General features: G+C 39.3%; 1 protein-coding gene across 11 annotated transcripts in view; it reads right to left on the bottom strand.

Annotated features, from left to right (window-relative positions):
- Positions 1-16,950, bottom strand: part of PKIA (cAMP-dependent protein kinase inhibitor alpha) — a 38,502-nt gene extending 21,552 nt beyond the window's left edge. For 3 of the 11 annotated variants that reach the window (XM_034430004.3, XM_060681927.2, XM_060681929.2), the window contains exon 1: positions 15,825-16,950. The gene's annotated coding sequence lies outside the window, so the exon portion shown is untranslated. The other 8 variants (XM_034430001.3, XM_034430005.3, XM_034430006.3 and 5 more) reach the window with 4 other exon arrangements.
- Positions 16,951-23,600: the final 6,650 nt, after the last annotated feature.

The following is a 23,600-nucleotide window of genomic DNA, read 5'->3' as shown; positions in this document are numbered from 1 at the left end:
TTAAAACAAATTTATATCCTAGAGACATTCCTTAAAATTGGGAGAATAACTTTCTTTCTAATTAGCTAAAATTTTCCTCACTATCATATTTCAGGCTTGCCAGCGCTTAAAATTGCCACAAAGTGGCAAAATCTATATTTTAGGAATATAGTTGAATATTACATTGTTACCCTTAACATTTATAAATACATAAATAATTTTAATAGTAGCATATGCTCTCCAAATAGATCCAGAGGACAGAAAGTATAATATCTTATATAAGTATATACCTTCACCCATCCTCCCCACTGCCTACACACATAGAGATAAGAGAGGGCGGGAAGGAAGACTGAAAGACTGAAATACTTGGGAATCCAGTAGGTTAAATCATATAGTAATCAAAATTTAGCTGAAGATATTATTGGATCTTAGTCTGCAATAAAAATTTTCTCATTAACTTATTATCTAGCTGTCTAAAATATTTACCAGGAATTAACACTGGAATTATTTTTAAGATACACATTAATCCTGATGTAATGTTCATTTTGATAGCATTAATTTTACTCCAGTGACTTATTGGGAGTTTTAACCATGTCACAAAATGAAAAGTTAGTGAATCAGATACCTAAAAGCACACTAATTAAGACTCAGGATTAAAATTCTATGTTACTGCTACATGGAATATAACAATAGGATTGTGAGTAGTTTTTAACATACTCTATTGAAATGGATACTATAATTAAATCTGATTCATTTGGGAAGTGGATTCACTTATTTGTTTGGAATAAAACAAGTATGGATGATATGCTACATAATTACAGGTGGTCTTGTTTAATGACCACTTGTTCAGCAACTGTTAGAACTTACAACTGTGCTGAACAAGTGTTAAAGACTGGATCTTTATTATTATTTATTTGTAATATTTGATTGATGGGTGATAATGGAAGTTGAGAGATCAAGATCTAGGATGACTGCAGTACCTCAATATGTCTCTATCAAATGTCATTGACAAGTTCAATCAATGTTGGCTCTAAACTATGACCTGGTCTGAAATCCAAGTGCAACAGATGCAGGTAATTTTCTCCACGGCCCTCTGGAGCTATAGTTTGACTACCTTTTCAACAACCATACCTTAAAAAAAAGGAAACTAAACAAAAGCATCTGGAACTGTTGGAAAGCTGCACAGAGCTGTACACATTGAAAGGAGACAAGCAGTTCTTTAACCTGTTGCCATCTTTACTCTTTTTCCATTTATCTCTATGCCTGGGTGGGGGGAGAAATCTGCTTTCTAAAAATATCTTTATATTCTTATGTCTGACAGATATATCAGAACTAATAAGTGAATAACCCTTGAATAGTCACAAATTACAACTGGTGTGCAGTTCAATCAAATGCATAGCCATAGGTCCTCCTTGAACCCTACAAACTGCTCCTTGTCCAGACTTCCTCAAACGAAACGAAAAGATTTCTTCTATCTCATATGAAAGTTTGGTTCGCACTTTTTCTTAAGAGCTTTCTTCAGTTATGATAAGTATTTATATTTATCAGAGAGCTGAATCCCTCAATTACTGCTTCTGAAGCTATCTGTCAGGAGAAGCCTGACAGATAGGTTAATCAGATAACTTTCCAAAAACAATAAGGCACATTTATTGATGTATTGTAAATTTGAAGTATCTATTTTGATTTATATGGTTCCTATATTTGTTCACTGTTTTGTTTTAAACTAGAAATGTACTGTTAAACATTTTTAAAAGAAATTTGTATGTACCGACGTGGATCGGAACAAATGAATTGAATTACTGTCTCCACAAGCATGACTTTGCTTAATTCAGATCTAAAGACCTAAGAAAATAAAAAATCATGTCAATATCTCACCTGATTCAGCAGCAAAATATGAATCCATAATCAATGTCAGACTTGTTTTACATAATAACAGCTTTGTATGTTATTTTAACAAACTACACACAAAAGACCTTAAACTAAGCCAGAATCTAAAAATAAACAGAATCATCTATCCAGATGGTAATTACTTGGATAGAACCATTTATACATGTTATTCTCCCCCTCAAAAAAAATTAGCACCATCGAAAGTCTAAAAAGAACTTAATAAGTTGTACAGAACATGTATATTCAAGTCTATACATATAATACCTATCAATACATTCACGCTATATGTGTATAATAGTGATACTAATGTGTATAATATATGAACATACAACACATATTAATAAAGAAAATTCCATAACCAAATAATATATATATATATTGTCAGGAGTGATTACCTGAAAATGATTACCATTGTCAGGAGTGGTTGAAAGCTTAAGACCTCTTCAATACTGGGAGAACTCAGATCGATTATGGTTTCAAAGTCAATTTGAAATTCTGTGAGTAAACAGAAGTAGACCAAGCTACCTTATCAGATATACAGTTCTCTACTGAGTTTTTTTACAATTGTAATATAGTTCAGAGGCTATTTCTATTTTGAAACAATGATGAATCAATGTGACATGGGCGGTGGATAGGTTCGAATTCTCATCTTATCACCTCAGACTTCTTCCACCAACTGCCTCAACTCTCCAGGTGTGTTGAGATAACAATTAAGAACTGTGGGATTTGAGGGGTAGTATGTTGTACTCTTGAAATCTTTAATTTCAAAAACTAAAATATTAATTTTAAAGGTGATCTGGGATCCTCCAGGATCTTCCATTTTGTATTTATTTAAATGTATACCCTGTCCATTTATTGAGAGATATAACCTATATTCTATTCTTTATTGATAATTGGAATCACTAAAAGGTGGGCTTACATAATGCCTGTATTAATGTATAAAACTGAATGATTCAATCAAAATATTATGGTTGAGCATCAAATGAGAAAACAGGCTGCTTTGGGACAACTGTGCAGGGCTTGAGCAATGCATCAAAATTGCCCATTTTTCTAGGAAGTGTATAGGACTAAAATTATTAAAGCATGAAGACACAGACTCTATGATCACTATTCATGCACATAAAAGCTATCAACACAATCTATGCTTGGACATTTTTTTTTTAAAAAAAAAGCCAAATGAGATCCAGGTCTTGGTCTTTTAATCTTTTTCTAAGCACATCCAGTGGTAGAACTTTCCTGAAGAAACTATTACAAAGGGAGATTACTTAAAATTCTGAGCTTGAGCTTGTTGTTTATTTCACATTCTCCATGTGTATTCTTGACAACTTTAAAAAGAGAAAGACTGAATTTTTCACACGCCTTGCTATTTTATGATTTAAATGAGTCTTTTTTATTTTACTGATTGTGATCTGAAGCTTGGCAACAAACCCAGAAATTACCCTGAAATAAATTCAGGAAAAAGAAAACAAGCTAAACTTTCCCACAAACAAATCCTTGGAGTGACTGATCCTTAAGAAATATTTTCCCACTTCTTACCATCAGTTCAGTCTGGAGGACATGCTTTAGCTTTGGTTCAGAATTATGAGTGGACTGAATTATACCATTCCCTCTAGATCAGTGGTTCTCAACCTGTGGGTTGGGACCCCTTTGGGGATCGAACAACCCTTTCACAAGACCATCGGAAAACACATATTTTCAATGGTTTTAGGAATAATTTTATGGTTGGGGGTCACCACAACATGAGGAACTGTATTAAAGGGTCGCGGCATTAGGAAGGTTGAGACCCACTGCTCTAGATTAAGGATCTGGTTGAATACATACTAAATACTACAGATAGTTCTTGAATTATGACAATTAGGAGAATTTCTACTGCTAAGCAAGAGGGTTGTTAATAGTCATACCCAATTTTGCAACTTTTTTTGCCATGGTTCTTAAACAAATTACTGCAGTTGTTAAGTGAATCGTGCAGTTGTTAAGCAAATACAGATTTCCTCATTGACTTTGCTTGTTAGAAGTTGGCTAAAAAGATCGCAATCACATGAACTTGGAAGGCTAAAACATGCTGGTTGCTGGGCAACCAAATTTTGATCACACAGCTATGTAAATGATCATAAGCGCAATGACCAGTTGTAAGTCCCTTTTTCAGAGCTGTTGTAATATCAAAGAATTGCTAAATGAATAATTGTAAGTCTAGAACAACCTGTAATTTGGAGAGTATGAATTTGTGCCTGGGTCCAAAAATTAGATGTGCTCTTATCAATGAACTGTTATAATTCATGTGTCAGATGAAGAAAATTTAAGCAAATTAAACTTAGTTTGAATTTGCATAAATTCAGTTTTGTCTCTCAGAAAGAAGTTCTATCTTCTGAATACTATTACAAAGAAAACTGTCTCATAGACTCACCAAATTAGTCTCTGCTGATAATGAGTCTCTCTCTCTCTCTCTATTTTCTTCTTGAACAACTGCCTATTATGAACTATAGTGAATTCAAAGATCCTGAGTGCACTTACCATATTTCCTATCATGCCTTGAATTCTTCCCATCCTGAGGAAGCTGATACGTCTCTTACAAACCAGTATAGGATCTCAGGGAATGAAGCTTCTAGCAAGATTATTTTGACTTCTTCACCAAAGCATTTCAAGTGTGCTAGGTCAGTGGTCGGCAAATCACGGCTCGCGAGCCACATGCGGCTCTTTGGCCCCTTGAGTGTGGCTCTTCCACAAAATACCAAAAAGTCCACAAAGTGCCGAAAAGTACTTCAGCCGGTGAGAAGAAAGCTGCACATGCGCGAAGATGGTGGCAGTGACCGGAGGTCTTTTCGGCACTGTGCGCCAGTGGCTGGGTAGAAAGATCAAAAGGCACGGAGCAGCCTTTAATTAGGTAAAAGAAAACAAACCATTGAGGGAAGGAGCCCACTGAAGCTGCCGGCGTTGCAGCCCCCCCTCCCCGCAGCTTGGAGCTCCAAGCGGAAGAAGTCCTCAGCTGTTGCAAAGAAGCGGCAGCTCTGGGTGAGCCATGTCCACTTCTTTCTCTTTGAGAGCTGCTTTGCGAACAAGGTGCAAAGCAGCTCTCAAAGAGAACGAAGCGGGTGTGGTACACCCAGAGCTGCCACTTCTTTGCAACAGCCGAGGGCAGAAGAGTTTGCTCAGGAGTGACGCCAGCAAGGAAGGCGGCTGGGTCAGAGGGAGGTGTAGCCCGAGCTCTCTGGGACGGGTAAACAAGTGTGGGGAGGTGAACGGGAGTGGACTTGGCCCTCCGCGTGTTGCATCCCCCTCCCCCTACTTTTTAAATTGTAGTTAAAAAGAACTAATTAAGTTAATAACAATGTACCTACCTATATAGTTTAAGTTTAAAAAATTTGGCTCTCAAAAGAAATTTCAATTATTGTACTGTTGATATTTGGCTCTGTTGACTAATGAGTTTGCCGACCACTGTGCCAAGTGATGATGGAACAGATGTCTGCTCTCCAAGGTCCTGAAGCCTGATAGTTGAAGAACTGGATAGAAACCTGCTATCTCCACCTTCCCATTTAGTTGCTTCTTGTTGTGTACTCCCCACCATGGCCAGCTTGCCGCAAGGCCAATTCAACACAGGACAGCTCAACACAGGACAGCTCAACACAGGACAATTTATCAATTCAATTTAATTATTTAAAATAAATAAAAAAAATTTAATTTTAATTATTCAGATTTCATTTTGCCCCTCCTTTTACATCCTTTCTTTAATGATTCTATTCCACCATTCCTTTGATATCAGTATAACTCTTGTCTTGCAGTGTGTTGTCCCACAATAATTTGGCAATGGCAAGTTGTCCCATGGCAAGTTGTCTGCAGCAAGGGATGGATAGGACGTGCCATGCCATTCAGGAATGGCACACAGGGGAGGCAATGCAGGCTGTAAGAGTGTGTGGGGCTGCCCAAGAGCCACTACAACTGGTTGGGTACGGTTGGGTTGTGGTTTGGGAAAGGTGCTTGGGAGTGCACAAGAGGTGCTGCTTTAGTCAGGAAAGATGCACAGGGGGTGGTGTGGGTCAGAACATTGCACTGATATGTGCAAATAAGTGCTCCATAAGTCATTGAATGCATGCATGGGGATGCATGGAAGCCATGGGAGTGGCAGAGGGAAGTTTGTAGGAGAGTGGCATGGGTCAGGAATGGTCTATGGGTGTTCCTTCTTCTGTGTTCCTCTATTCTGTTCCCCTCCCCTTTCCAACAGGCAAGTAAGTGACTGTGGGAGGCTGTAGGGGACGGGAGAGAAAAGATTGTGAGACTGACTGGGAAACAGTCCCAGAATTTTCAAAATGAAGATCATGTGATCTCAGCAGCAGCCAGTAACAATGAAGCAGCCACAACTTTCCCAAAATGTTCTGACCATATTCAGGAGATATAGATCCCAGATTTTGGACACATTCTATAAATCAACCCATTTGAAGTAACTTAGTTAAAAAAATGTGGGCCTACGATGCACCATTTTGCCAAGATAAAGGTCATGACAATGAGAGTTTTAGTAGTATGTAGATTATCTGACTGTCAGTTTGAGCAGATAATGAAATATTTGATGAAACAGGACAGAAATTATTATGCAGGACAGAAATTATTATGTATACCACTAAAGCATATAACAAACAACATGATCATCTCATTTTAGTTTAAGACTATTGTCACACACGGTGCATGATGATTGCATGAATTAACTAATTTGTGAGTCTGTGATTATACTTGTAAAAATTATAACTACTGTGCTATGATTATGTACCCTCAATTTTGCCAAGTCTCTAGTTACAGAACTGTGTCTGCTCTTTTGATTTCACAGCAATTATTTCTGGATAGATTTGCTAAGAAGTTCATTGTCATTCTCATTATAGGAATTTTTTTGGGTGCAGATTCTACTTTGTATCATTCGGAGCCAGTTTGGTCTAATAGCTAAAATCTGAGGCTAGAAACCAGGACATTGTGAGTTCTAATCTCACTTTAGGCATGAAAGTCAACTGGGTGACTTTGGGTCAGTCACTTTCTCAGCCCATGCCAGATTCAGTCAACAAGTCAGTTGGTCAATTCCTGTCACAAGCAATAGACTAATATTCAATGTAGGGGGGAAAAAGCAGACCCAGCACTTGTGGAAAAATGCTAAGAAGGGGAAAAAAATCATTGTGAGTCATTAGTTTCTATTCTCTAGTGAACACAACACTTCCATTGACTGCCCAAATGCTGCGTCAACATCTGCACCTACATACAGCATTTTACACAAAGAAAAAGAGAAAAATATTCCAACAATGTATTCTGGTCAGCAGAAATTCAAATGAACTATGCACAATGTGTGAACAATATGCAGAGAGATGCATCCAGCTATGCTCTCCTTAGACATCAAGGAATTTTTTTAGGAACAGCTACAGCTAAGGACAGGCGGCAATAAATAATATACATCTAATTAAAACTTACTCTATGTTCAAGGTTAGCACAGGAAAAACTAGGTGAGAAGAAATCAACTAATTGGTTTCTGATTTCTACTATTCTGAAGTTCTTTCCAAAGAAATGTTTTAGAGCCAATGGGCCATACTTAATAGCTATGGTTTAATAATTAATGCTTATATTTATTAGATTCTAATAGAAAGCATGAGTCATATTTATTACAAACATGTAATAAGAGATAAGTATTTTTGACCCCAATGATATGAATTCCTAAAACATCTAGGAAGTGGTGTTATAGACATAGTGTAGCCTCTGTTCAAGACATAATATTGAATCAAACTGCCCTTTCAATTCAATATCCACATGAAAATTATTTCATTTCTTCTCCTGCAAAATGACTCTGTCTCTTTGTCCTATCACAAACATATCTATCCGTGTTTCTGCTCACTGGGTGAAGTAGTTGTTACATATCCTTTATAAATGCCTCCCACACTTATATCTACTTTAAATGGCCAACAATATCCTTCCAAATTTACTGAACTTAAAGAACAATTTTTGAGAATCATGTTTTCCTGATTGAATAATAATATTATTGATTGAATTTATAAGTTGCCCAACACCTGGCAACTCTGGGCAGTTGACAATTTGAACAGCAGAGAAGCAGAGAATACAAAAAACTCAAAAACAGCACAAGGCAAGAGGTCAAAGAAAAGAAACCCAGAGGAGGAACAGAATGTAAGAAAGGGGCATCAACTGGTCTCTTCAAAGACTTGGGCAAAGAGCCAGGCCTTTAATGCCCTTTGAAATACCAATAGGTATTTGAATTTGAGCTCATTCCAGAGGACATACACTACTACAGAGAAGATGGGCTTCTGGGGTTCCAATAGATGGCATTGTTTCATTGATGGAACCCAGAGCATGCTGACTATGTCAGGTTGAAACAGTTGGGCTGATACCTTGGGAGACAAGTGGCCCCTCAAATAATCTTTGCCATGAAGGGGTCTATATATATAGGCCTTGAATGGAACTCAGAAGCAAAATGGCAACCAGTGCAGCTTGCAAAGAAAAAGTGTTAAATTCTTGTCAATATATTTTTTCACTAGTTTGCTTCTGGGTCACACTTCATTGTTTAGTCCTAAACTGTTTTCTTCTAAAATGTAGTCACAGAATCTGCAAAACTCTAATCCTAAGTAGCAGTCCTGTATGCAGGCTGAGCAAAACCAATTTATAGCTCCAGGATTTTTGTCAGCAAATATTATTTCCCCCACCTTGATGCCTTGATAGTTTATGAGCAGCTTCATTATTTTGAACTGCACATTTTTTCTCCTCCCACAAACTACAATAATCTGCAGACAAACTGTAAATTCAGAAAAAGATGGTGGCATGCCAAGATTTCAGTGGATTCCTCTTTAATATTAATACGAACCTTGGTCATACCGCCCAACTAATTGCCATCCTATTATATAACAGCCACATTATAAAGCACTTATTCTGAATCTATTTTACTCACAACTTTCTGTAAAGGTCTAACAGTATAACAAAGTGGCTTTTGTAGGAAGCTATCTGTAGGTACATTGTTTAGTCCAATCTCAAAGAGATCGGAACATTCTTGTATCAGTATCAGGGTGGATAAAAATCAATGATTTTTTTAAAAAAATCAAAAAAATCGGATTTTTTTATTTAAATCAGATTTTTTTTATTTATATTGAATTTATTTTAATAAAAAACTTTTGGGGTAAAAATCTATCGTAAGATAGTTTTCTATTTAAGATACATAAATAATTTAGTTTATTCAGCATGAAATGGAGCTTAGTTATGTAGCACAAGGCTGTATATTCTGCAACACTGGGACTATCGGTGAGTCAACAGCAGGTCAAAGGAGTGGCAGAGATGACGGTTGCTCTTTAAAAATTATGATTCAAATCGAGTCGATTTAAATCAAGTCTTTTTACTAGTGATTTAAATCATGATTTAAATCGACTCGATTTAAATCAAATCCACCCTGATCAGCATTGTCATATGTTTCTGTGGTTTGACTTTTAGGACAAACTTCAGCAAGGTTTAATCTATTTGTGTGAGAAACTTAAGCCAGAGTAAAATACATTCTTGACATGATTTCACACTTTATTCAAGTAGTAATGTATGACAATTTAAGAATTCATATTTTATAACATCATTTCTATTTAAAAACGTAGGAGAAAAGTACTGATCAAAATATATTTAAAAACTCAAATGCAAACGATGCAGAAATTCTACATTAAAAGGGTGAAGACTGACTATAATTTTATAGGCTGAATTAAAGATAAATCTTTTACAGATTTTCATGAAAGCTAAAACAGAGGAAGGTAGTAACTCTGAAGGAAGCGTATTCTACAATGAAAAACATGGAACAGTCTCATACCAATCTGATGGTTCATTGCAATCATTGGGAAGTCTTCAGAATTTCAAACAATAACACTTCAGCCTTATTAATAATGCTGGGTATGCTACAACTGAGCTACATGTTGAATTTGATAACATCATAAAAGCCATCTCCAGCATGCTCATGAAATGTTTTTCTGCATATAAAAAGACTATATTAATTTGGCAAATTCATAATACAGGCAGTATTTTATATAGCCAGGCTGTAAGCCATTAGTATTTTAAAGAGTTAAAAACAATATCTGAGACTTGAATTTGGGAATCAGTTGGCATTTATTTAGCGTAGGGCGGTGGTGCATTGAAACCCAGGAGGCTACAATGCTATCGCAGAGTAGATATTTGACTGCCTAAGATTGCTAGCTTGTTCAGTTTGCGCTTGTATGCTATCAAGGGTTTACCACAGGGGGACAACTAGCTCTGCACAGAGTGACTAACAATGTTCTGCACGAGAGTTGGTGTCATCTGGGGCTTTTCTCCTCCAATTTTGCCTCTCAGTCAATCAGGTTTGGAACCACTTACTTCCTTTCTTCTGCATCAAACACCATAGTTTTTTCCCCATCAGAGTGGTACCTATTTACTTGCATTTTGCACATTTTTGAACTGCTATGTTGGCAGTACCTGAGGCAAGTGATGGAAGCTCACTCTGTCATGTGGTGTTAGGACATGAACCATTAGAGTACGGAAATCCAACTTTCTCCAGTCAGCAAATCCAGTGTCTTTAAGCCACTGAGCCATGCACCTCTAGTCAATGGCAATTAACTTCACAGTTACCTCAGCCCAACTCCCAAGTTCCACTAAAGTAGAAGTAACACAATAACATAAGCAGGCTGATAAATCCAGATTCATAGACCACAACTACAAGGTAAGCCAGAAAGAAAACTAGCAAAATAACCTTTCTTCTGTGCTTGCCTGCAGTTGTCTCAGTTCTTTAAGCACAATGTACAATATCTACATGTAGGTGACAAGTAAATTAACTGTCAAGCATGACATAGGATGCTAAGTTGGTTAAAGGTAGCAAGAAAACATGAAACTGCTAGTCCACAACTACATTACCTGCTTTTTAAAACAGAGATGAATAATAGCTTTTCATACTTCTATCCAACTTCTCTTTCCCAATGCTATTATTGGATTTGGCATGCATAAGCTATACTCTAAATCTGTAGCTTATCCACCTGTTTACAAGAATCATGAGAGGGGCTGTCACCTGAAATTTACCTAGATTGAACTTATAGGAGAAACAATGTACAATTTTTCACCTTAATCTCTGGCTCTGTGTATTAATCAATGTCAACAAATGACCAAAATAGGTGAAAAAATTGAGTTACTTAATTTAATTTCAGACATAACTTTTCTTGGTATGCTATGATATTCAAAATAGCTTTGTATTTCAACTTTATGGTATATTTTCTGTCATCCCTGACTTTGATTTTAGCTTCTCTATAGCTATATTTCTATAATGTAGAATACAGTTTGATACAAAAAAAGGTCCTCTTTTGGATATTCTGAATTTTTATCTATCTTTGACATTGAATATTATCAAGGCTTGTTATGAGTCTTAATATATAAAGGAAGTCTGAATAAAGAAAATAACACTAAAGTTTGATGCCTGTTTCATTTTATAAATAAAATCATTAACAATGTGAAAAGGCTGTTGTCCTGTAGCTTCAAGAGAGAATGTGTGACTGGCCATATAAGTAACTCAGGGGAGTAGGAACTTGAAACTGAATCTTCTTTGTCCAAATTCAACAATCCTATGCTACCTTTGCTCTACATATTAACTGTGGAAGGCCACTTATATGAAAAGAATAAAAGTCAGACACTTGTTAGTTTTTCCTTAGAAACTAGGAACTTGGCAGATGAGGATGTCATGATTCTTCCTATGATATACTGATATTATATAGCAATAGCATAGCACTTAGTCTTATATACCGTTTCATAGGGCTTTACAGCACTCTACGCAGTTTAGAATCAGCACATTGTCCCCATTTTAGTGGGCCCTCATTTTAAAGACTTCGAAAGGATGGAACGCTAAGTCAGCCTTCAGTTGATCAGAATCGAATTCCTGGCAGTGGGCAGAGTTAGCCTGCCATACTGCATTCTAACCACTGCGCTATCATGGTACCACATGCACATAATGGGGGAAAAACTTAATGAAAAACAATGAACATATGTAATCTTCCGTGAATTCAACTACCTCAGTATCTTTATCATGCAGAGGAAGTCTAGGTATAAGGAGTTACATTCTCAATGTTTGTTTGTTTTTTAGCAGATAAAGATATTTTTATCTCTAAGTGAGGCCAGGCAATGAATCTAATATTGGGAGTTAGGTCATATCTATGTTCCTCACCTTGTCCAGTGCTACCTTTCCCTTCATAACACATGATGAATCTCCAAATAGACAAGCTACTCTTGGATTCCTATGTCTGGCTGCTACTGTGCCTGTAAATAATTCTTTAGTGCTGGCCAGGCTTTCTATCCCACATGACTTTTCTTTTTCTTTTTTAAAAGGAAAGTAGCAGGGTATGAAACAAAGCATCTGCTTGCAGAATTTCCACCCCAATAATTCTTCTTCTTTACGCTATGCCTAAAATAGGAGACTGCAATGCCTAGTACTTAATTTGATGATATGTCTACCTATCCAGAAATAGGTAAGCAGAGATAGAAGGGAACTTCCTGTTGGAGAAGCTGATCAAGGAAATCATTTGGCATTCAAGTTACTCTGTCCTGTGTAACTTATAATTTTAAGGCAACCATTTTATGAGGGTTCTCCAAGTATGGTCTCAACAATCCTAGTGTTCCCACAACACCAAAAGGTGACATATCCCTGAGCTATTCCAGGTATGAATGCAGGAGGTGCACTGTAATAGTCATGATACCTTATTCAGAATATATATCCTAAATACTGAACTACAAGTTTTGCTCAGAATGGTATTCTAACTGAACACATACTTAATCTGTGTGCATCTATAGTTCATCCCTCAATCATGGTATCATATTTTTGAAATAACCTTAGCTCACCCTCACTGATAAGACTGCAGGAATTTTCTGCATGTTGTGCAACAATTAGAAGCACAAGGATTCCATTTAAATACTGGCAGCCCTGGGTTGATTTCTTTACCGTAGAGTTCGCCAACCTTTCTGGCTTTGTGGACCAGCTAGGGGGTGGAAAGAGGGGATGGTTCTGCACAAATGGTTGGCACGCACGCCCACTGTTCACACAAATGGAGTGTGTATGCGCACCCACTACTCTTGCAAGTGGGGATATGCGCACGTGCAGTCTCGCCCACTCCTTCCATGGCCCAGTTCCGAATGACTCAAGGCCCAGTAGTGGGCCATAGCCTGGGGGTTGGGAACCCCTGCTTTACAGCTTCTTTTTTCATTTTAGAATTAAAATTTATCTCCTTTTATTTGATTATTTATTTATTATAATATGCCTCCTTTTATTTGAGCGTATGTAGTCAGGATTCTCATCATCTGAATTTACTCTCTATTCTTTCCTCACCTCCTTTTTAACTACATAAACTCCTGCATAAATTCCTACATAAACACCCTAGTTCCAACAAATGTTTCATTATTCAACTATCTCAGCTAATAGTAAAGTAATGAGATCAGCTGAACCATGGTGTATACTGAAGAATGAAGGACAATTAATCACAATAGCCAAGATTTCTACTTGTCAATATAGGCTTCGATTATAAGCACCCTTTTTAAAAGTTCTCAATTATTTAGAAAACACGTATATTAAGGATAAATAACAAACAACACTTTTTTTTGGTATGAGACTAAAGCTTTGTAATAGTTTACATGTAGAGTCCCAGGAATTACATGTCTTTGGCCCCATATGAAGAAGGCTAAGATTCTTAAGCATATATTTATGAACATGAATCACTTCTGTACCATACTGATCCTCATTGTTATCAAAATAACATCTGATTTATTCTCCTTGGATTAAAGAGGGTTAAAAATTATGAAAGAGGGTTTCACTATTAAGAGAATAGTAAAATGTGGTATTTAGGCAATATTAGAAATGCCTTCCAGTAAGCATTTTTCTTTTTCTAGTTTTGCTAACCAGAACAAATGCTGATTATTTATTCCTAGTTAATTGCTTTCAACAAACAGAGGAAGCTTCCTTGATGCTCAACAGACTATTGGCATAACACATTTCACATTCTGGCACCAAGTGCATTTTCAAGCTGGAAACAGTTTCATTTATTGAAGGGAAATCATCTAGACAACCACCAAGTGGGGGGGAGGAGGGGGCTAATCCAAATGCTTCCAATATTGAAAGCATCCAACAGTAAATATGGGGGCTGCTTCTTGGCACATTTTTTGTAATTGAACACAGGAGCCCAGAAATCTTTATGGGAAAGGAGCTGGTGAGAATCTCTATGAATTGAATTATTATGACTTTGGTAAATATAATTAAATGGATGGTTACCAACCCAGCCTAGACAAAATTATTCAACTCAGAATTAAATATATGACAATCTTACATTTGACAGCGCTTTCAGGAATTTTTTTACAGATTAAGGCTGAGAAAAAAATAACAAAAACCCACCGATGAACGCTAGAAGGCAACAAAGAGACACAGAAGTCAACTCTCTGCTGCTGCCTAGTGGTCGTCTGACTTTATGCAGCCCAGATGTGCTAGGTATATCTGTTATTTAGCACCCAGGAATAGGGCTCGCTCTTCAAAATGAATAGCCAGCCTCCTCCACAAAACGTTGATCCTATTCCGAATCGGGTAGGTGAAGTATTGCATATCTAATAAAGGAGAGCACATATTCCATGCTTGCTCGCTCGCTCCCATCCAACCAATACATTTAAAATTATCTTGCTAAACCATGGGTCTGGGGAATTACATTTTTGAGAACAGGTTCTTGAACGCATGCCATCAACCACTCACGGATACTTTATATCAACCAGCACTGCAAATTTATGTGTATGAATTAAAATGGCTGCTTGTGCAGGAGAAAAATGGAGGTAAGGTAACCTTTAAGAGCAACTCTCGGGGTGGTAGCAGGAAAAATGAAGAAGGCGGCGGCGGGGGGGGGGCAAGCAACAGTGAGATCGAGAAGGAGGATTAAGAATAACCCTCCCCACCCCCGAAACCGACTCTTCCCACTGTATATATAGCCTACCTTTCTATCAACGTAGAGTTAACATAAGTCACACAGTTTAAGCTCCGTAGCCAGCCCGATGGAATTTATTTTTGCCTGCCGAGATCCCACCGACCACCTCGGACGCCTTTCATTGAAGCAACACGCAGGTCTCCGAGGAGGCGCAATCCAGGATTCGCCACACCGACCTTCCTCCCTTATTTTTTCTTCCCCCCTCCTCCCGCCGCCCCTCCGACCGACTCGCGACTATTTTTAGGCAGCCGAGAAAACAAGCGCTGACCCTTCGGGCGCGGGGAGGCGCCTTCTGCGCGCGAAAAGGCCGGGCTCTGCGCCGGGGGGTGGGGGTGGGCGCGGGGGGGGGAGGTGAAGCTCCTCGCCGCTGAAATCGAAGGATGCGCGTCCCGGCCCGCAAAAGGCGCGCGCTGCTCTGCAGGGGAACCAGCGGCCGCCCCCCTCCCAACTGCGGAGGCGGCTCGAGGGAAGCTGGCGGGGATTCCGGCTTGGATTCCGACAGTTGAAACGCTCCCTCGATTAGCTCCCGCTTTCCAGCAGCCCCACCACGCGTCTTTCCCCGAGCGGGTAAAACGAACCACATTCACACGCCTCTGGCCAAGCACGTGCTACGCCCTCCCGTCCCCCGCTGGCTCCCGTTCCCTTTTCTACCCCACCCCACCCCACCCCACGCCGTTTAGTTAACGCCTCGGGAGGAGAGGAACGCGCGCGTCGACTCACCTTTCCGACGACCGATTATTTAACGCGTCTGCTTTTGGCCTCTGGCTGCGGCTAAGCCGCGGCTGGGCGCTTGTTTTCAGCAGCTTATAGCCCAGCCGCCCCTTGCGGCTGAGGTTTTTAAAAGAACGCCGGGGAAGGAGGGTTCGCCCGGCAGATGCCCGGGGGGACTCCCGCTGTCAGTCATTCCCCGGCACACAGCTTGCAGCTGCTGATTCCAAATTCACGGCAGTCCTGCTGCATGAAGTCATCCGCTGCTCCTCCTCCCCTATAGCTTACCGCATTCAGCTTCTACACCGTGGAGGGGTGGCGAAAAGGGTTTCCCCCCCCCTTCCCCGTGGAAAGCTGGCTGGGTCGAGGATGCGCTTTCCTGGATTTCAAGTGACGAGAGAAGTTCGGCGTTTCTCTTGGAAGGTTCGCACGTACCAACCGTTCTTCCTGGAAACGGGGGGGGGGGCTTGGAAGGCCAAGAGAAATTCCCCACCTCCCTTGGCTCCGACCCCGATTTAGGAGGCTGAATGGACTCTCCCACTCACTAGAACGCCTCTTTTCCCCCTCCTCGAATTTGTCTCCCAAGGGCCGGCTATGCTGTGGAGAAGGCTTGGCGTTTATGTGGAGAGGGAGCGCCAGCGCTACAGCTTTCCTTTGGACAGAGCGGGCTGGAGGGCGATCAAACGAAAACCTGGTTTTTCTTTTGCTTTGCTACCCGGTCTGGGGGGGACGGAGGGGAAAAGCAGGGCACAACCCTTTCCCACTGAAAGGTCTCCCGGAGTCTGTATGGCTCTCTTTCAGCTTCTTAGGGCAGGAAGTAAGTTTTGTGTGTCTATACACGCATATACGTGCATCTATAATATACACACTCAAATGCACACTTGCAAGAAAAAAAATAATATTCTATTTTTGTTTTAGCATTTCTTCACTTGCTCACCTGCTTACTATAATGTTAGCACACAACCTGAGCCATTTCTTCTGCATATTCTTTCAGCTAGTCATCCAGAAAGGGTTAGACAATTAGTGGTGGCATATCTGCATGTTTTGTTGTAGCTGCTTTCAGATTTCAGATGATCTTAAGTGAGGTAAGAAGAAGGACTCTTGTTTAGCAAGAGCATCTATAGAGGAGGTCATCTTCCTCTTGATGTGGAAGCATTCTGCTATCAAAGGGGATAGTGGAATGAATAATCTATGAGGAATATTGCTTATTGATAATATTGATAAATATTGCTTATCAACCAACAGGTAGATTTTCTCCATGATGAAGTCTCTGTAACCTGTTCCTTCAAGTCTTCCAATGGTGTATCCATTACTATCAAACTTGCTGCTGGTAATCTTTTTCTTCTCTTTCCTTCCATCTTTCCCAGCATTAGAACCACCTCCAGATACCTAGATATTTGATAATGTGTTGGAATAATTTAAACCTGGTCATTTGTGTCTTGAGTGAAAACTCTGGATTTATTCATTTAATGATCCATTTGTTTGTTTTTATGATTCCCCAGGGTAGTTTCAGGACTTTTTTCCCCCAACTCCAATATTCAAAAAATACTTAAGTTCTTTCTATTCTAGTCCAACTTTCACTTCCATATCACATAGCATACCACTACTTCTACAATTTTGACCCTAAGTATAGATACATTACAGTATCTGAATCTTTTTTAAGATCTTCATGGCTGATCTGTTGATTGCTCTAGTCTGCAGTATTTCTGGATTGCCTAGTCTTTTACTGTTGATGGCTGATCATAAAAGGCAGAAGTTGTCTATTAATTCAGTATCTTCTTTGTCAAATGAGGGATTTACACCTTCCTTATTTGAGCTCTCAAACTAAGAGGTAAATTCTTATACTATGTCATGCCCTAGTATTGTACATTCCATGACTGAGATGGGGAGATATTTTCTACCACAATTGGTAACAATATTTTGGTCACTAATTAATATGGCCACATGATGTCTTGCTTTATGACTGAATTAGCATTTAGCTAATTGGTTGCTGCATTTGGTTGCTGCATTTAGCAACCAAAATGTTGGTCCCAGTTGTGGTTATAAGTCAAGAACTACCAGTATATGGTTTTACACATGACCATCAGAGGTCAGTATATCAGCAACTTCAGCCCCACTGGTACTCATCAAATACACACAGCTGTTATAGGTATTATTAGATCTTATGTACTTTACACCCCTGTACTAAGAATTGAATTCTTAGGCTACTGTGTTTTATATTGTGATGCCCTGTGATGCCTTTAGATCAAAGAATAAACAAAACTTTTATTGATTTTTAATGGTAGAGCAAGGGGACAGTTTTGCTTATAAAACGTTGTGAACCGATAGTAAAGGTAAGTAGAACCCACCCCTGTTCTATACATATAAATGGAAAACTTTATGCAATGGTGAATCCTGATAAAACAGGATTCTCAAAATCGTCAGCCAACTATCCTATTCTGTCTAACATGTGGATTAACATTTCCCAGTATTTACTTGTGATGATGTCTGAATTCTGTCTCAAGGATCAGAAAATAGTGAATACTGTACCTCAATTAGAATGAATTTCAATTGCTAGACTGATAGACTATAAACCAGTGGTGAAATCCAAATGTTTTTACTACCGGTTCTGTGGGTGTGGCTTGGTGTGCGTGGTGTGGTGTGGCTTGGTGGGTGTGGCTTGGTAGGCATAGCAAGGGAAGGATACTGAAAATCCCTATTCTCTCCCCACTCCTGGGGGAAGGATATTGTAAAATCTCCATTCCCACCCCACTCCAGGGGAAGGATACTGCAAAATCCCCATTCCCTCCCCACTCCTGGGGGGGAAGGATACTGCAAAATCTCCATTCCCACCCCACTCTGGGGCCAGCCAGAGGTGGTATTTGCTGGTTCTCCAAACTACTCAAAATTTCCACTACCGGTTCTCCAGAACCTGTCAGAACCTGCTGGATTTCACCCTTGCTATAAACCAATCTAAACGCTTGAGGTTAGATTTTGCTTTTTCTGGTTGCCTAGAACTTACAATAACATTTCCAATCTGTTACCTACTAGTTATTTTGAATTAAAACTCCCATTGCACTGCTAACATGGACAGCACTAAGTTGAAGAATAATAGCTCAGAATAATATTATTTCTGATGCTGGACATGTGAGTGTACTAATGTGTTTCTTTCAACATGTTCAGAGTTGTTGTCTCTCTGCATAAAATAACTACACCCTAGAATAAGACACAGATTAGTATTATAACTACCTGATATATAGTAGTCAACATAGGCATGTATTTTCCAGGTTGCTACATCATATAGCTTTCAATATGGATCAACATGCCATTCCTGAACTAAAATAATTTCAGTCTTTTTCTAATAGATTTTATCCTATTATACCATCTGAAGGGAATAGTTCTTGTCTCCTATCGCCATACACTATATTTAATGTTTTCTGCTCTTTCTTGTTCTCTTTACTACCACACCTATAGAGTGATTTTGAATATAAATGGCAGTGTTCCTTCCAACATGACTTTATACAACTATTTTTAATTGCTTGCAAAAAATAGCAACTGTATATGCCAGTGGTGGGATTCAAATTTTTTTACTACTGGTTCTGTGGGAGTGGCTTGGTGGGTGTGGCATGGCTGGGTGGGCGTGGCAGGGGAAGGATACTGTAAAATCTTCATTCCCACCCCACTCCAGAGAAAGGTTACTGCAAAATCCCCATTTCCTCCCGATCAGCTGGGACTCGGGAGGCAGAGATGGTGCCAGTCAGAGGTGGTATTTGCTGGTTCACCGAACTACTCAAAATTTCCGCTACCAGTTCTCCAGAACTGGTCAGAACCTGCTGAATACCACCTCTGGTATATGATGTTTATATTCCACATTTTGTGTTCTAGTATTTCTTGTGATGGGCTTAAAGCATCAGAACAATCAAAGAAAAGGCATTCTGGAAATACAAGCTCATAAAATAGAATTTCACATGAGATTTAATTTTGAACCAGTTATGTCTTCAGATGTTGGGAGGCCTGAAGACAAAAAACAGAACATTGGTGCCTTAATCCTTTAATATCTGCTCTCAGAAAAAGAAGTCTGAACATTTTGATCTTGTTCACTCCAGTGACATAATGATGTCACCAGCTGCACCTCTTTTATTTCCCTGGCAAAGGAAGTAGAGAATGTTTATCTATTCTGTTGCAGAGTCATTGCCAGTAGAAATAGACTTTACTGAATCGCATGATATCATAAAAATGCTATTGGGAATAACCATTTTCAACCATGTTAGAGTTCTTAAAAGGCCCAAATGGTCAAACCTGCTATTTTAGTAGCTATTTTTAGAATTTCATGTTACCATTTTATTATTGGATCAATATACAAAATGAGTTCCTGACAAGAAAGTTTTATGAATTTCCTTTATTTGCTGCTGAAGCAGGCCTGGAAGGGCCATTCAATCAAAATGAGTATTTATATGTGTGTGAGTAAGAAAGAGGGAGGAAAGAGTGGCAGAAATAATAGTTGTGTGTTTCCAAATGTTTCTTGGGGACTTCATAACATCTATAAATGAAATATGTCTTACCTGGTGAATAACAAATAAAACTCCTATGAAAACCAAAGTTATGAGAATGCAACTTTTCCAGTGGTGCTACATAGAGCACACTAGTTCCATTGAGCAACTCTAAAGATAAAAACAAGGAGCAACTGTGTTTTGAATGTTAGCAGGAGAAATGAAATGGAAGAAGAGCTTTTAGTCAGCCTTTCATTGGTGCTGTAGCCAAAAGGTGGAATCAGTTCAGGAACATCAAACACACTTAAAAACAGGTTTTAAAGTTATTCACATAGTATAGATTATTTTTGATGGTCTAGTTTCAAACATTGTTTTGAAAAGAGAGTTTCCCCCATATTTTATTTCATATTTTCAGCTGCTTCTTGTTTCAGGATCCATCTAAAAATGCAAAAACAAAATGACTGCCATAGTAGAAAACGTTCCTTATTTGTCAGAAAACAAACGAATAAGGTTAAAGGTGCCAGGCTAAACTATACAGAGCACAGCAACAGACGCTACAGCTTTAGTTGAATCTGGAATGGAATGGAATGGAATGGAATGGAATGGAATGGAATGGAATGGAATGGAATGGAATGGAATGGAATGGAATAGAATAGAATAGAATAGAATAGAATAGAATAGAATAGAATAGAATAGAATAGAATAGAATAGAATAGAATATTTATTTATTTTATTTAATGGGACTTGTATGCCACCCTATCTCCACAGGACTCAGGGCGGCTCACAACGATTAAAACAGAACAAACCATTAAAACAGAAGTCCAAGTTAAAATTAAGAAATTCAATAAAACCCAGATTAAAACCCCCATCAGTCCAAGGCGGCCAGGTGAAATAGCCACGTTTTCAGCCCACGGCGGAAGGAGCGAACGTCAGGGGCCAGCCGGAGTTCCAGAGGGAGTTGATTCCAAAGGGCGGGTGCACCCACAGAGAAAGCTCTCTCCCTGGGGGTCGCCAGCTGACACTGTCTGGCCGACGGCACCCTGAGTAGACCCTCCCTGTGGGAACGCACTGGGTGATGGGAAGCTGTTGCTGGCTGCAGATGGTCCACCAAATATCCTGGGCCTAGGCCATGTAGGGCTTTATAGATAATCACCATTACTTTGAATCTCACTCAGAGGGAACTGGCAACCAATGCAAGTTGCGCAGGAGAGGTGTAACATGGGACACTCCATCACTACCCACGCGGCCACATTCTGCACCAGCTAAAGCCTCCGAGTGGTCTTCAGGGGCAGCTCCATGTAGAGAGCATTGCAGTAGTCAATAGGAGAGGTGACGAGCATATGAGTGACCGTGCATAAGGCATCTCGGTCCAAGTAGGGGCGCAACTGGCGGACCAGGCGAACCTGGGCAAATGCCCCCCTGTATAGAATAGAATAGAATAGAATAGAATAGAATAGAATAGAATAGAATAGAATAGAATAGAATAGAATTTTTTATTGGCCAAGTGTGATTGGACACACAAGGAATTTGTCTTGGTGCATATGCCCTCAGTGTACATAAAAGAAAAGATACGTTCATCAAGAATAATAAGGTACAACAATTAATGATAGTCATAGGGTACAAATAAGCAATCAGGAAACAATATCAATATAAATTGTAAGGATACAAGCAACAAAATTACAGTCATACAGTCATAAGTGGAAGGACCAATCCAATTTATTTCTGAGCTTGAAGGTGTGATAGGTTGGATTGAATGAATAAACTGAATTTTTTCTGATGTACTTTCTGATATATTTAACTATATGTTAGTTGGTTAACCTTATAAGATATGTGCAAAACAGCCTGTTGAGAACATTATGCTTTCCGCACAGAATGCGCTGTTCTGATCTCTTTGGAAATGGTTCATCCATTTCTAGAAATGTTTCTTTCTGGTAAGAGCTAATTTATGTAATCAAGAACAAAGTGGAGAACCTCTAATGATAGCCAGTGAGTATTACATGACAAAAGGGTTGATGAACTGATTATGGTCTATTGTGGATATATCAAAGGAAAATTGTTCTCAAATTTAGCATCTTATAGGAACATGTAGGTCAAATTATTGATACTGTTTGATATTTATGTATTTATCAAATTTGTGTTGGGAAGTTTGTGCAAGATGGTTTCCTTACATGCTGATGGCAGAGATGAAAGCTTCAAGAGTTGAAATATGCCAACAAGTGTCACACTATGAGAATGAAAGCAAGGAATTTTCTCAGTGATAGTCGATAAAACAGTAGTTCATGGAATATCATCATAAAGCATCTGTGAAAAAAAAAATCAGTAATCAGATTCAGGTGAAAAACTCATGGTTATGACTTAAATTTGAAGTATCTTTAGACATTCCAGACCAGTGTTTCTCAACCTTAGCAACTTGAAGTGGCGTGGACTTCAACTCCCAGAATTTCCCAGCCAGCATAGCTGTTCTAGGTAATTCTAGTTCAGTGGTACAATAATTTATGTTCTATATCCGTGATGGCGAACCTATGGCATGTGTGCCAGAGGTGGCACGCAGCACCTGCTCTGTGGGCACATGAGCCATTGCCCCAGTTCAGCTCCGCCATGAATGCGCGTGCGCCTCTTGCTGGGCAGCCAGTCTTCCGGTCCATGTGCAAGTGTGGGCAAGCGGGGGGGCAGGGAAGATGTGGGGGATGCATGTGGGGGGCCGTGCGCACATGTGAGGAGGACACATTCATGCTTGGGGCTGCATGCGTGGGGTGCGTGCACGTGCGGGGGGATGGGATGCATATCGGGGGCACACGTGCATGTGGGGAGCCACACATGCACAGGGGTGGGGCGCATGCAGGGGTCATGCATGCATGTGCGGGGGGTGGGACGCTTGCATGGGGCAGGGTGCATGTACGGGCTCCACGCGTATTGCACTTTGGGGGTTTGGGTGCACATTTGCGGGTGCGCATGTGCACATTCACAGGCACACACACTTTGGGCACTCGGTCCAGAAGAGGTTAGCTATCACTGTTCTATATCAACGGTACATTATTTTATAAAAGTTCTCTTTAAGATTATAACATAGTGTAAATGTCAGTCCTTTCATATATTTTCCTACTGTTCCATCTATACATTTTAACTAAAAATGTTAGCCCACTTTATCATACATTATTCCACTTATTCTTTTGTTTCAAATTCCATTAAACATTTCACATTTTAGTGATCACATATTCATCAATTAGACACTATTTCATTCCAAAGTCTTAACAATATTCAATACCAGAACATTGGAATTTTTTACAATATTCAATACCAGAACATTGGAATTTTTTTGATTTCAAATCAAGGTTCTAATTTTCTCAGTGATCCATGCGTGTCTAGCAGAACCATGCAGAAACTGTCCCACGTTGCTTAAGCATTTCCTTTAAAACAGTTTTCAGAGCTCAATTTCTCTCTCTATGTATTTTCTTCACAATGTGTTTATTGTTACTCCAGTGACAATATAATGAATGGCCAGACAATTCATGCATTGTCTAGAGCATTGTGGCTCCAGGGCGTACCAATATAAATGATTTGTACCAAAATATATGTTTTACATTATTGGTTCATT

Source organism: Pantherophis guttatus, chromosome 3 (assembly GCF_059756535.1).
Source record: "Pantherophis guttatus breed Tessera chromosome 3, ASM5975653v1, whole genome shotgun sequence".
Taxonomy (NCBI): domain Eukaryota; kingdom Metazoa; phylum Chordata; class Lepidosauria; order Squamata; family Colubridae; genus Pantherophis; species Pantherophis guttatus.
Note: the sequence above shows the minus strand (reverse complement) of the source record. Positions and strands in the feature narration are given on the sequence as shown.